Source organism: Idiotropiscis lumnitzeri, chromosome 5 (assembly GCF_059441095.1).
Source record: "Idiotropiscis lumnitzeri isolate Australia: NSW breed Sydney's pygmy pipehorse chromosome 5, RoL_Ilum_1.0, whole genome shotgun sequence".
Taxonomy (NCBI): domain Eukaryota; kingdom Metazoa; phylum Chordata; class Actinopteri; order Syngnathiformes; family Syngnathidae; genus Idiotropiscis; species Idiotropiscis lumnitzeri.
The window spans coordinates 1987634-2003030 of record NC_142395.1 but is presented as its reverse complement, the minus strand read 5'-3'; the positions used below and the strand labels follow the sequence as shown (position 1 = coordinate 2003030).

General features: G+C 43.5%; 1 protein-coding gene and 1 long non-coding RNA gene across 2 annotated transcripts in view; one reads left to right on the top strand and one right to left on the bottom strand.

Annotated features, from left to right (window-relative positions):
• LOC148335961 (alpha-taxilin-like) overlaps positions 1-15397 on the top strand; it is a 193678-nt gene that overhangs the window by 17329 nt on the left and 160952 nt on the right. The window lies entirely within an intron of this gene.
• The window catches only part of LOC148335962 (uncharacterized), a 37425-nt gene continuing 22504 nt past the window's right edge, over positions 477-15397 (bottom strand). The window contains exons 2-3 of the long non-coding RNA XR_015843207.1: positions 9938-10001; positions 477-1592 (exon numbers count right to left, since the gene is read on the bottom strand). This is a non-coding gene — a long non-coding RNA (uncharacterized LOC148335962). The remainder of the gene's footprint in view (positions 1593-9937; positions 10002-15397) is intronic.

Below are 15397 nucleotides of genomic sequence, written 5' to 3'. Positions count from 1 at the left end.
CCAGTGATAAACTGTTGTCATCCAAAAATTGTATCAGCTCTGCATATGGTTTGGCATTTTCAGCTTCAAAGACGGCTCTTTTATCATCCTCATCATCTGTTTCATTTTCAGCAGGACTGTACAGAACCGCGTCTTTGAGCCCTTGTAGTTTTAAATGACCGAAAAACTTTATCTCCCACAGTTCGTAGTTTTTCTCAATTCCGTCAAAAAGTAGTCTACTCCAGCGGCTACTCGTTTCAGTCGGCCGCCGGTTCATTGCGCTAGCCATTGGCTTACTTGCAGTACGTTGTGGCTTCTTCCTGGTGGTACAGTCCAAAAATTCCTGATTTTGTCCTGGCTTCAGTTGGATCCTGGGCCCATAACCAGTTGGCAGAGTGATACTACGCAGCAGTAGTATCGCGTCCAACTATTTTCAGGATCAGCAAACCAGAATGTCTGTATTGACAGAGGAATAACTACACACAACCGGTCTCGTCTGACAATGTGGAAGAAGTGAAGACTTTATTATGAAGCGACAAAGAAATAAAGGAACATTACATCATAAGCATGCATGTAACAAAGTATTACATCACAAACATACAAGTAACAAAGTAAGAACACATTTATATATTTTTTTTACATTTTAATATACTGCACGGAGCCCTTTTCACGAAGCCGACTGAAAATTTGTCAGAACAGCCTGAAGCCGTTGATCTTAGTCTATGCCGAATTTTGTGCTTTTTCGGCAAAGGGCGTAGCCATTACGGTGCCGCAAAAATGTATTAATCTCAGTGGCAACAAAAGCTACGGTAACATGACTCAGATGATCCTAACCTGTGAAGAACATTATAGGAGCAATCATGTTATCGAATGTAATAAAATAATATCACACACAGTCTAATATCACACAACAGTTTGATTTTACATACAGTCCAATGTTATGCACAGTTTAAATACATAACACATAAATACATAACACATAAAGTTTCATGATATTGTTACTAACTCTAGTTCATTTATTAACTAAAATCTAGGAACTAACCATCACACCACCGCACTTAGGTTAGGACGACCACTTAGGTCAGGGCAACCGAACAAACTCCACTCCTGAATACACACGAGGGGAGGCGGACATGGACCAAGTAAACACCAGCTGGATCGAAGTAAACATGCCCTTGACAATTTAGGTACCTTTGAATCGGTCGTATGTACTTGTATTGATTTCTGTATTGATTGAAATGTGTCGGCACATGTCGACGTGACTTATGATATTCAATAAAAGGCTTGGAGAGAACTGGAGGTTCAGAGATCAGACCTGTTCACTGGGGTTTCATCTCTCCCGGCCGGAAACTTGTAGTCTGCTGTCCGTGTCTGGTTTCCTACTTGCCGAGGCGTGAGTCGCTCCCCCACATAGGGGTGATTCTCCCTTGACATTTTACAGTGGTCCTTCGATCCTTCAAAACGGGTGTTGACCGGGTCATGCGGAGGGGGAGGCGGTGACGACCGGAGGAAAAGACTGTGCACAGCAACCAGGACTTAAAAAACCTCATCTCGTCCTGATTTTGAGGCCGGTCTCGCAGGATCTCCCGACGAGTGCCCCGGTTGACATCCGACTGAACCAGAGGAAAGACACGGACGGCAAGGGGTAAGACAAAAACTTCTTGAAGTATTTTGGGTACCACGGCACCTAGACGGTTTTTGGTGTGAGACTTAGCTACTTCACTATTGTTGTTGTTCACTGCAGATAACGTAACTTCTGCAAATTTGGAACATTGTTGCAGATAACGTAACTTCTGTAGATTTGGTTTAGTCAAGAAAACGTTACTGCAGATAACGTAGCTTCTGCAGATTAAAAACCAGTTGTTTTAACGGTGTACCCGGGTAACGGAACTCCCGGGTGGTTCGGGTCCGAACAAGTGAGACAGTGAATTGACCAGGCCTGTGACTGACATACTAACTGCGGATTATATGTGTGTGCATGGAGAGTATTTGACGGAGATCTAAAATCGTTCACGTTCCGTGAAATTTAAACACCAAGCTGATGTCCTCCTGAGACGCTAGGTCAAAAGGTAGAAGCTTGACATCAGGGGAAGTGAACGAGCACGTAGCATTTCTCCAGAGAATCTCTCAAAGTATTTTTGTGTGACTACTAACAAGCAGACAATGGGGAAGAAAGATAAAAAAAGGGGAGCCAGACCTGACAGGTCAAAATCACCCGATATGGTAAAAAAGATGGAACTCAAGTTCCCGGGTAGTACGAAGTACTTGGGTAAATGGAAAGGACGCTATCAATTTGATCCAGACTTGGCTGGAGTAAGAGAGACTGGGGAGTTGTTGAGAAACCTCTCCATTCATGACCGGCAAAAGCAACGTACTCGTGATACACCAGGGAAACAATTGAGGCAGGCTAGAGTTTGGCATGAGGAGATGCGTAAGAAAGAGGGGGAGAGCCAAAGTGGTATTAATGTGGCTCGTGCTGAGGATGATGAGACACAGGGAAGGGGACGTAAGCGAGTGATTAAAATAAGGAAGGAACAGCTGTTTACGGGGCCAAGCGTAGAACAGCAGTTAAATGCAACACAAAATATACAAGAGGGGGAAAAGACACGAATGAAAAAAGTAAAACCACCATTACAAGATGATAATGTTACATTCACACCCACTACGACACAGCTGTACCCGACAATACCGCCGCCGAGATATGACCTTAATTCCACATCACATAATGCGGGGCCACACATGATGACGCGTAGGGGTCAAGGGCCCGAGTTATCATGGAATAAAGAGATGGGGGGAACGCCAATCCTCCTGGAGGGACCCGAGGTAAGTAAACCCACTGAGACCTTCCCGCTCATCCAGGTGGCAAATCCGAGAGCAGGGGAAGACGGCCAACCTCATTATGTATTGGTTCATAGGCCTTGGACAAAAGAACAAATGATTAAGGTCCTCGAACATGTTCCAAAACCCACTGATGATGTAGAAGGGTGCGTTCAGGGAATAATTGACTTGCAACAAAGTTATCATCTAAATGGCCCCGAAATGCAGCAGGCACTCATGCAAATTACAGGGTTAAAATGGCACCAGTGCAAAGGGCAGTGGAGCCCATACACAGGGAAAAGTAACGATCTCATTATGTCACCAGGCGAGGTTGTTAATAGTTTAAGCAATCCAGACTCCATTTTTGCAAATATGCGTCGTGTGTTTGTAAAACATCCAAACTATGCTAAGATTAGTCAAACTACACAGTCGATGGAAGAAACAGTACAAGAGTACAGGGCTAGATTGTACCCAGTATTTAAAATAAACAGTGGTATCAGTGAAGATGGTCACCCTAATGGGCCCTTCAACCAGCAATTGAAGCAAGCAATTTTGTTCGGCCTTAAACCACAAATAAAAGCATGGATAGAACAAAACATGGTAACGCTACCCACGGCCTCGATTGATGAATGTATGGACAATGTAGTCCACGCGGAAAAGGTGATGAAAGATAAAATGAAGAAAAAAGCGCATGAAGTCCAGTTGCGAGAGGGTGCGGAAACTTACATTTTACGCACAGATTGGAGGGGACAGGGGCCAAAAGGGCGCAGAGAGTGGAGGGGGCCGCGAGAGAGCCAGAAAAACAAAGTGAGATGGGGGGGGGGCAGAGATTGTGATAACGAGGAGAGACGAGAGGAGGCAAGGAGGAAAGGACTTTGTTTTGTTTGTTTTAGATCTGGGCATTTTGCCAGAGAATGTCGGGAGAGAGATGGCAAGCAGGCATGACTAGGAAAAGTCCGGACGGATGAAGGGAGAAAAAGTGTTGTGTTAGATAAACATTGTGGCCGAAATCAGATAGAGGTCCAGCTGTCTGCAGAAGACGTGCATTCAAAACTAAGACCAGAAACTTTGGTATATGTAAACAATAAACCTATGATGTGCCTCGCAGACACAGGGGCGGAAAGATCTGTAATTAGAGAGACAGCCAGTGTGTCAAAATCAAAGCGTGTGGTAGTAATGACGGGGGCGAGTGGGGAGGAGGCGAAAGTTCCTTTGAGTGAAGTTGTAAAATTGGAATGGGGCCAGAATAGGGAGGTAGCTTCCACTAGCCGAGTCCTAATGATGGCTAGGTGCCCACATAACTTGTTGGGACGGGCAGATATGCTCCAAATGGAACTAGCCATTGTTCCCACAAATAAAGGGGTGTTCAAAGTAATTCACTGTCCCCTAGACTGCGTTCCTGTGATGGTCACGGAAGCTGAGGACGTGCCATATTACTGGTGGAGTTTGGAATTCCCCTCGGCAGATGTGACCCACGCCGCAGAGCATATCATTGACTTGTCAAAAAAACACCTTGTGGGAGAGTATGATACAATGCCAGCAGAAGAATTACACATGACCATAAGATATAGTAGGACCCCGGGGCCAGATGAGGCCTACACCGAGGCTTTGCTCCGGTGTGGCCCGAGCATAGTCCAAGTGATGTATTTTGTTTTCCGAGGGCCCGCCTCATTCTGTACGGTGGACCCACCAGCATGCATTTTGGACTTAATGCCGGACCCAGGGAGTAAACATATATCCATAACAAAGGCACACCAAGACGAGTGGAGCGACAACGCTGTCTCTGCCACATTGGTGTCCACTATTAGGGATTGGACTCGGAGTGGGGAGAAACTGGAGACCTCCCCATCTACTGGATGGTCGAGGCTCAAACTCACACTCAGGGTCACAATGCACCCGCAGGTGCACATGCATCCACCTCTGGAGATGTGATGTATTTTGCTAACAGATGTGGAAGAGCAAGCCCTGAAGGGGCTGCCCAACTCCCTGTGGAGCAAGGGGCCGGCTGACGTAGGGCTCATGAAAGGGGTCACCCCAGTTCGAATACGGGGGAAAACAAACCATAAACCACGCATTAAACAATACCCACTGAAACCTGATGCTGAAAATGGAATTGAGCCAATAATAAATGCATTAAAGGAAGCAGGAATTTTGATACAAGCACCTGAAGCGGAATGCAATACACCTATTTTTCCAGTAAAAAAGGCCCCACCCTCAGAGGGATGGAGGTTAGTGCAAGATCTCCGAGCAGTTAATAGCGCAGTCATACAACGAACCCCAAATGTGCCAAATCCACACACATTGTTGAATTCGCTTCGATCAGATTCACAGTACTTCACGGTAATAGATCTCAGCAATGCATTTTTTAGCATTCCGCTATCAGAGAAAGCACAAGTTTGGTTCGCATTCACATTTAAGAAGGCAAAATTGACATTCACTCGATTACCACAGGGATATGCTGAATCACCCACTATTTTTTCAGAAGCTATCGCTAACTGTCTATCCCAATTTGACCCACCAGAGGGTAGCCAAATCATTGTGTACGTAGACGACATTCTGGTCGCATCCCCGACACAGAGCCAATGTAAGATCGATACAATTGCACTATTGCAACATTTGGCAGAAACAGGAAACAAAGTTTCTAAAAACAAGCTCCAACTGTGGAGGAGGGAGGTTAAATATTTGGGACACACACTCACACAGGACGGGAGAACAATTTGTCAAGACCGAAAAGCAGCTATCGTAGCGACACCAAAACCAACTACTAAAAAACAATTAATGGCTTTTCTAGGATTATGCAACTACTGCCGAATTTGGGTAATAGATTACGCGCTCCTGGCAAAGCCATTACAAAACATGATACACACTGATCCAATGGCAATGTCAGCAAAATTGAGTTGGACAAAGTCTACTGACACAGCTTTTGACAAATTGAAATTGGCAATAACTGATACCGCAGCACTAGCATTGCCTGATTATTCCAAGCCATTTATTCAAACAGTAGATGCTAAGCGAGATTGCATGACCTCAGTATTATTGCAACACCATGGCATTAGGCTTAAGCCAGTAGCATATTACTCGCAATACTTAGACCCTGTTGCCAGGGCAACCCCATACTGTGTTCAAGCTGTAGTGGCAGCCGCCCTAGCAGTACAAGCATCAGCTGAGGTAGTCCTGTATCACCAGCTAACCCTAAAGGTGCCACATGCGGTCTCAGCTTTGTTGCTGGAATCAAAAATGTCATTTCTTTCACCAGCAAGACACCTGTCCTACACGGCACTCCTACTATCACAACCTAACCTCACGATTGAACGATGTACAACATTGAATCCAGCAACTCTGATGCCCACACCGCATGATGGTACCCCACACGATTGCGTAACAGAAACTGACGTTATGTATAAACCTAGACCAGACATCACTGATATACCCCTAGCAGAGGGGGATGTCATATTTGTTGACGGATCCGCTTTTAAAGATCAGTGTGGGAAAAGTCATGCAGGTTATGCAGTAACAACCGCAACCACTATAGTCGCAGCAGGAAAACTAGCCTCAAATATGTCTGCTCAGGCAGCTGAGCTGGCCGCTCTCACGAAAGCATGCATGATTTATGAGGGCAGACCCGTCACAGTGTACACAGACAGCCAGTACGCATACAGCTCTGCACACACGTTTTGCCGTCAATGGCAGCTTCGTGGGTTTATCACAACAACAGGAAAAGAGGTCAAACATAAATCGTTGCTTGTTAACCTCCTGGCTGCGATCCAGCTGCCCTCATTGCTAGCTATTTGTAAGTGTGAAGCACATCTTAAAGGAAATGACCCAGTGGTAGTAGGAAACAGGTTTGCTGATCAGGCGGCAAAAGCTGCAGCAGCAGAAAATACCGTTGTTTGTAAAGCTGAGATCAAGGCAGATGAAACTGATGAGGACTTGCAAGACATTCTCAAGGAAAGACACAAGATAGTGTCTGATGCAGAAAAACGATTGTGGATAAAAAAAGGAGCAACATACGACAACGGACTTTACAGCGGTCCGGATGATAAGCCATGGCTGCCTCGATCTCTATTTTCATGGGCAGCAATTGTGACACACGGACCATGCCATGTGTCAACAGGGGGCATGGTTGATCAAATAAACAAACACTTTAATTCATTTGGGTTCACACAATATGCAAAAAACTTTTGCAGACAATGTTTGATTTGTATTAAAAATAATCCACAAGGAAATGTGAGACCAAAAAGAGGCTCGTTTCCAGAGCCTGAACACCCATTTCATACGATACATATGGACTTCATTCAATTATCCAAGTCACGAGGGTATGAATATTGTTTGGTGATTATTGATGTATTTTCAAAATGGGTTGAAATATTTCCCACAGCCAAGCCTGATGCGTTGACAGTGGCTAAGGCACTATGTAAGCATATAATACCAACATTTGGAATCCCGAGAGTCATCAGAAGTGATAATGGGTCCCATTTTGTAAATGAGGTTATTAAAAGATTGTCAGAACAGTTCAAAATAAATTTAAAGAGGCATTGCATTTATCACCCACAGAGTGCTGGTTTAGTTGAAAGAACGAATGGTACAATAAAAAATAAATTGATCAAAACCATGAAAGAGACAGGAAGACCATGGCCTGACTGTATTGATATTGTAAAAATGAATATGCATATCCTGCCAGCAGAAGGGAAGGGTTTGACTCCTTTCGAACTTTTGTATGGGAGGCCATACAATCTTCCCGACTTGACACTAAAAACAAAAGACGCCCCGGACTCAGTACATGACTTGGCCCACTACATGAGAAAGACACTCGAATATCGCGAATGTCGTCACGCCAATGAACTGCCAGATATGCCATTGTCTCCACAGCATCGTCAACCTCCAGTCGCCGCAGGAGACTGGGTGTTCATCAAGGTCATCAAGAGGAAAACGTGGTCGAGCGAGCGGTGGGAGGGGCCTTATCGAGTGCTGATCGCCACGCCCACTGCCGTGAAGGTGGAAGGAAGACCCAACTGGATTCATCTGTCTTGGGTGAAGCATCGGCTATTCGGCGACCTGGCTGGAAAGGTACCCTCCCCCGACTCTCACAGCTCCCACGAGTAAACAGTGTTTTTCCGAAGGTTAAGTGCTGGTAACCTCTGACCTTCGGGCACTGCAACGATGTGCAGCAACAACAGCAAGCGATTGCTCGTCGGGACCGGCATCTTTGGAATGGCTGTGGTACTGGCATATGGCATCTTCATTGTGAAAATTGGACACGACAAACAAAAGGATCATGATCCACCAAGGGCGCCTGATCCACCAAGGGCGCCTGATCCACCAAAAAATCATGACCCACCAAGGGCACATGATCCCCCAAAGGATCATAACCCACCAAGGGCACCTGATCCCCCAAAGGATCATGACCAGCATTATGAGGAATATCGTGAGACCCACCTACACGAGAAGAACCTGCACGAGAAGGTCTGGAAGAAGCCGAAGGGCGCCCAGAGCGCCCCTCGAACGCAACTCGCTTCCCTGACGGCACGTACGCGGCGCGCTCCTGTAATAAAGGGTCATGGTCTGGTCTATTTTCCTGGTCAACAATGTTCAAATCATAGCAGTCATGTTTATCTGATACAGGTTTGTGTGAAAGTGAATCAGACGCTCTCATTTAAGATACCATATACTGAGTTAAAATACGGTAAAAAAAGTCTTAAAGCTTTAACAGGTGGCTCTCCCGGGAAGTATCACTATTATGCTATGATTGGGCAAATTGATAAATCCTGGGGGAACACCGCAGCTTACTCAGGCAAGGATTGGAAGCCTCGTCCAACAACCCCTCTTGCTAAGCAGTGGGGGTCCATAATAGAATTGACTCGGTTACCAGATGACATAGTGTTAACAGTGAATATGACAAACCAGCAGAACTCATCACAATGTATGTTGATAAGGCTTTATGCATACTTTCCGGGTCCAACCAAGGACCCCTGTGTTGACATGATTGTGTGCAGGGACCCAGTGCTAGTCGACCCCAAAGATGCATACATCTCACTAGGACGAGCAGCGAAAGGGATTCATGTGTTCAACCCCGCTAAGGTAACGAAAAACAAAATTATATATCTGGCCACAGGAACTGATGTTGCTAAAAATACCTGGGTTACGGCAGCGCAGGAGGCCACAAAAGGGGTAAATGAAGATTGTGTAGTCTGTCTCAAGGCCCGTCCATCTCTACTCCCCACACCGGCCATATCTGATAACGTGAATTGTAGTCTGCTCATTAGCTCCACAACTAATGTGACATTCACTACTGATCCCACATGTAATGCCTATGGGAAAGCATATCCACCCCTCAAAACGAACCATCAGCCCCCTTACTTCCAGGTTCCCCAGGAGGGGAACTATGCCTGCATAGCTAGAAATTGTTCCGGTAACACCTGCCCATCTGTCGGAACAGTGCCAGATTTTATGTGTAACACAACCATTATTGTGCCAACTAATGATCGACTCGTGTACCAACGACGGGATGTTTGGTGGTGGTGTGGGGGGAAGACCCTCCGGGGGCATCTCCCCGAGGAATGGAGTGGGTCATGTGCACACGTAATTCTAATCTTCCCAGCTCACATAGCCATAGTCAAGACACACACTCTAAATAATAGGAGGAGACGAAACATTGCACCTTTGAATATGGGACCTAATCCAACGTATATCGATGCCATAGGGGTACCGAGGGGGGTGCCAAACGAATACAAATTGGTGGACCAAATTGCGGCAGGGTGGGAATCAATCTTCATTTGGATTACCCCAAATAAAAATGTTGATCGCATTAATTACATCCATTACAATGTGTTGACTCTCACTAATTACACACACGCTCTGGGAATGGCACTGGCCGAACAGCTCGACGCAACCTCTCTAACAGCATTTCAAAACCGGATGGCATTAGATATGCTGTTGGCTGAGGCCGGTGGAGTCTGCTCAATTTTCCAGGACCAGTGTTGTATGTTCATCCCTAACAATACGGCCCCCGATGGATCGATCACAAAAACTCTCCAGGGACTCCAAATGTTGTCTGAAACTATGCATATTCATTCTGGTATTGATCACCCCGTGATAGGTTGGTTCAGTAACATGTTCGGACAATGGAAAGATGTTCTCATACCTGTGTTTGTTTCCATATGTGTCGGGGTCGCATTGTTATCTGTGGTAGGGTGCTGTTGTATCCCCTGTTTAAGACATGTGATATTGAAAATCTTTGACCGCATGTTTGAAAGTGCAAAGGTTAGCCTACAGGAGGAAGTAGAAACGTTGCTGGCGGATTATGAAGATGCCAGCTACGAATTTGAAGTAGTGTAAGAAGGATATGATAACTACACTGAAAGTCATGCATGAGATGGTGTAAGTTTGATGCGTTATTACATTACGATAAAAAGGAGGGAAATGTGAAGAACATTATAGGAGCAATCATGTTATCGAATGTAATAAAATAATATCACACACAGTCTAATATCACACAACAGTTTGATTTTACATACAGTCCAATGTTATGCACAGTTTAAATACATAACACATAAATACATAACACATAAAGTTTCATGATATTGTTACTAACTCTAGTTCATTTATTAACTAAAATCTAGGAACTAACCATCACACCACCGCACTTAGGTTAGGACGACCACTTAGGTCAGGGCAACCGAACAAACTCCACTCCTGAATACACACGAGGGGAGGCGGACATGGACCAAGTAAACACCAGCTGGACCGAAGTAAACATGCCCTTGACAATTTAGGTACCTTTGAATCGGTCGTATGTACTTGTATTGATTTCTGTATTGATTGAAATGTGTCGGCACATGTCGACGTGACTTATGATATTCAATAAAAGGCTTGGAGAGAACTGGAGGTTCAGAGATCAGACCTGTTCACTGGGGTTTCATCTCTCCCGGCCGGAAACTTGTAGTCTGCTGTCCGTGTCTGGTTTCCTACTTGCCGAGGCGTGAGTCGCTCCCCCACATAGGGGTGATTCTCCCTTGACATAACCTCTTAGAATTTTTCACATTTGAGGATAGTCCAACCCTGAAGACATCTACCAACTTATTTTTCATCGTAGTGGTAGCGCCACTTTCTGGTTAAAGCAAATACAAGTTATTTTCGTTGATATTTTTCTCAGAGTAGGTTAACAAGTTTGCTTATTTTGAGGTTCTAAATTTGAATGATAACTCATGAAGCTTTGCATCCAAATCTGGCTTGGCAAATTCATCAATATTTTATTAGTTTGTCATTTAATTTTTTACGGCTCGCTATCGCCACCTCGAACATTTGAAAAAAACAGCCCCCGGATCTGTGTTTCATCAAACTTTTTGAAAATTTGATGAAGCATGTACAAAGCCAAGCCATAATAAGAAGTGTCTGGGAGCCACATTCTAAATTGACAGGAAGTCGGCCATTTTGAATTTACTTCAAAAATTGACGAGGCTTTGACAACAAAAACTGCTCGAACTTTAACTCCACAAAAATTCCTCTTGAAGATTCCTCACGTTATTTCTCGTAAATATTTCACATTTCCAACGTGCCGGTACCCCAAAGTTGCCAGGGTTGCGAGGGCCCTATATAGCTGCTCGCAGCTCTAGTTATTTTTTTTCTATTTTTCGATAGTTCTATCGCATTTTTGACCCCTTAAACATACACGAAAACTCACTACACTTTGCAGTCCCATTGGGGATGGCGAAAAATTTTATATTTTTACGTCGTCATAAACGACGCAAACAAAATGGCTCTGTAGCGCCAACTAGAATAGGAAACATCACAGGAAATTCTGGCTTGTTTGACTTAGGCGTCCGAAAATTGCCAGGCACGTGTAGTACACCGAGATGTACACATAATTTCTTTGACAACAATAGTCTATAATGATCAGGAAGTGAGTTAAGAATTTTTGAAAGACCAACTTTCGCCCATTTAGGCACTTTTACAGGGGTCATTCTTTGGCACCCTGATCCTACAGGATCCATCGGATTGCCTTAAAATTCCGGCTGTACCACCTGACGACCTGGGACAAACACTGGGACAAAAAATGTTAGTTTCCGAAATACTATATGACGGGGGCGGGGCTTCAAAAATTCCTTCGCCGCAATGGACAAAATGCTTAATAACTCTCCTCCACATGCTGCAAAAAATCCAAAACATCACATGTACATAAAGATTCAGTACCCGAAGACATCTATATTTTTATATTCTGTTATACACATTGCGCCACCTAGTGTCGACGAAAAAAATATACATTTTTTACTTTTTAACGTACTGCACGGAGCCCTTTTAACGAATCTGACTGAATATTGGTCAGAAAAGGGCGTGGCTTTTACGGTGCCGTAAAGTCTGATTATTCACCGTGGAAACAAAAGCTCCAGCAACATGACTCAGATGATCCTATCTTCTCGAAAATTTTCACATTTGAGGATATTCCAGCCCTTGAGACATCTACCAACTTATTTTTGATCGTAGTGGTAGCGCCACCAACTGGTTAAAGCAAATACAAATTATTTTCATTGATGTTTTTCTCCGAGCAGGTTCACAAGGTCGCCCTCATATTTGCTCGGATGAGTGTTTAGGCCTTCAGGATGTCACAATACAAAATTTGTCTTTTTTTGAGAAAAGCTGTGGGCGTGGTTTCGCACAGTTTGCCAATAAAAAAAAAAGCTGATTTCGAGGTTTAAACATCCAAATCAGGCCTGGCAAAATAATCAATATTTTATTAGTTTGTTGTGCATTTTTTTTAAAATGGCTGGCTACCGCCCCCTAGGATTAAAAAAAAAAAAAAAACAGCAAAAAAAAACCAACAAATGTGTTTCACCAAACTTTTCTAAAATTTGATAAAGCATGTAAAAAGCTGAGACATAATAAGAAGTCTCTGGGAGCCACATGCTAAATTGACAGGAAGTCAGCCATTTTTAATTTACTTCAAACATTGACGAGACTTTGACAGCAAAAGCTGCTCTAACTTTAACTACACAAAATTTCCTCTTGAAGATTCCTCACGTTACTTCTCGTAAATATTTCACATTTCCAATGCGCCCATACCCCAACGTTGCCAGGGATGCAAGGGCTTTTTATAGCTGCTTGCAGCTCTAGTTATTATTATTATTATTATTATTATCATAAAATCACCAGATTATTTTAAATGGTTTGCTCAGAGAGAGGGCCTCAGCACATTTAAGGAGTTCCAAATTAATTTATGAGACGGCTGAGCCCTGTGACATTGGTGACTCGCTGCTGCAGAGCGTAAGCGGACAAAAGCTAAGTTAAACTTGAAATTATAAATTTTTTGACAGTTTCTTTAGAATTGAATTGTAAATATTTTTCCTTTGTTTTGGTTTACTTTATTTTTGTTATTTTGTCACTTGAGTCGTCACTGTATATAACCTTTTCACCTGTGGGGCAATTTTGGGGGTAATTAAAAACCACTCAACTTCATTTATTTGAAGTTGCACAAAAAAACCTGTGACAAATGATTTCTGTTTGATGTAAAAAATGGAAAATTTCCCAAAATTGGACAAACAAGATCAGGGAATAAAACGTTATAAATTAGCGTAATTTTATTGTCAGAAAGGCAAAATAAAAATCCAAGAAAAAAAAAGTAGGGCTTCCGGGTTGAAAGTCGAGCATAAAAGACATGTCTGCAGGAGCTCCGCAGGGATGTGACACTATAAACCTATGTTAGCAGGATTATTTATAACATTCGACACCCGCATTACTTTTACCTCCCGTTCAGCGTTGGTGCCCGTCCTATTTTTTTCTCTCACAACAATGGCAAACCGAGGAAAATCCGATACCTCCAAAGTAGACCGCAGTGAGCCATGACTGTCGCCAGAGCACGAGGCAGCTCCTGCACTACTTTGGCTTTTTAGATGAATTTTCTGAATTAGTGGCTGATTTGGTAACTCATGCCAATAATATACTTATCATGGGCGACTTCAACATTCATATGAACTCATGGAACCACTTACCATGGCGTTTCAGACAATAATTGATACATTTGGTTTCATGCAAATAATAGATGAAGTGACGCATAATAAATGGTAATACTTTAGATTTGGTATTAACCCGAGGCTTAGCATCCTCAAACGTAATCGTATTACCATATACTACTGCTATATCTGACCATTACTTTATTAAATTTGAAGTATTGGCTCATTGCCATTGTTCTGACCACAATCAAAGCTATAGCAGCCGCAATATTAGCTCTTCAACCACCACTGTGCTCACTGAGCTACTCCCTCCTTCGTTTCCTAATCATATTCCTAATCAACTTTCATGCCGCTCTGTTAAATGCGCTTGACTCCGTAGCACCCTTAAAAATTAAAACTCGTCCAAAGAGGCTTACTCCGTGGTTTACAGAGGAAACGGCCATTCTTAAACTATCATGTAGGAAGCTTGAGCGCAAATGGCGTGCGACCAAACCTGAGGTTTTCCGTCAGGTATGGCGCGATTACTAATATACAAGGAAGCACTCGATTTAGCCAAAAGTGCCATATTTTTACGGCCAAAAGACACGCTGTATCAAAGAGCGCAACACCAGTTGAGGATGCTATTTCTGTATTTAATACTTAGACTGGGCGCGCCGCACTACGAGGCACATGTTAACATGCTAGCTTGCGCATGCTAAATACTGTTAGTAGCAGCAGACAGATCAGGGAGGTCATGGCAACACATCTAATTGACTACGTCAGGGGAGGGATGCCACTGGTCACCACACTCCTTTGAGTCATGGTTTCAAATCAAAACCATAATTATCTCTGAACACCATACAAGCAAATAATGAAACAAAGAAATACAATTAACACAAAACATGCATCTCTCATGCCATTCCCATCACCAAAAGAAACAAAAATAACACAAAAACAGTACTGAGGCATCCTGGGAGATTATCACACTGAGACATTCTGGGAGATTATCAGACCGAGGCATTCTGGGAGATTATCAGACCGAGGCATTCTGGGATATTATCAGCCTTATCAGGTTAGAGAGATGTGAGTGGTGTGTTTTGTTTTGTTTAGTTTTTTGCAGTCTGTTGTCTAAACGTGCTATTTTTTGCTTGCAATAACATGAATGGTAAAACAGACTACGACATGGTGAACAGCTGTCCTTTTGTCCAGCTTTCTCTTGCACAGTCACCGAGAAAACATTCACATAATGTTTTTGTCACACTCAATTTGTCACATAGATGTCTCAGACTTTGGCCAGCAGGGTGTGCTAACATGCACTCTGCAATGCCCCAAAGGGACAGGCTTGATGGCCGGGAGAGTTGTTCAGTCTATAGAATAGGCGCGTCGCATGACAAGGCGCATCGTTAGTTTTGGGGGAAATTAGAGACTTTAAAGTGCGCCTTATGGTCGCGAAAATACGATAATTACTTCTCTAGATTGTCTTTCATAAAAACAACCCTAAATATTTATTTGATACCGTGGCAATGCTAACACAACAGAGGCCGACCTCGAATAGCTCTTCCTATTCAGCTCACGATTACATGCAATTCTTTGCTCGGAAGATTGAGCGCATTCGGGATGAGATTAAAGACACTGTTACTAAAATCTCGTTGAATTCTGTGATTAATGGTGTTAATCTC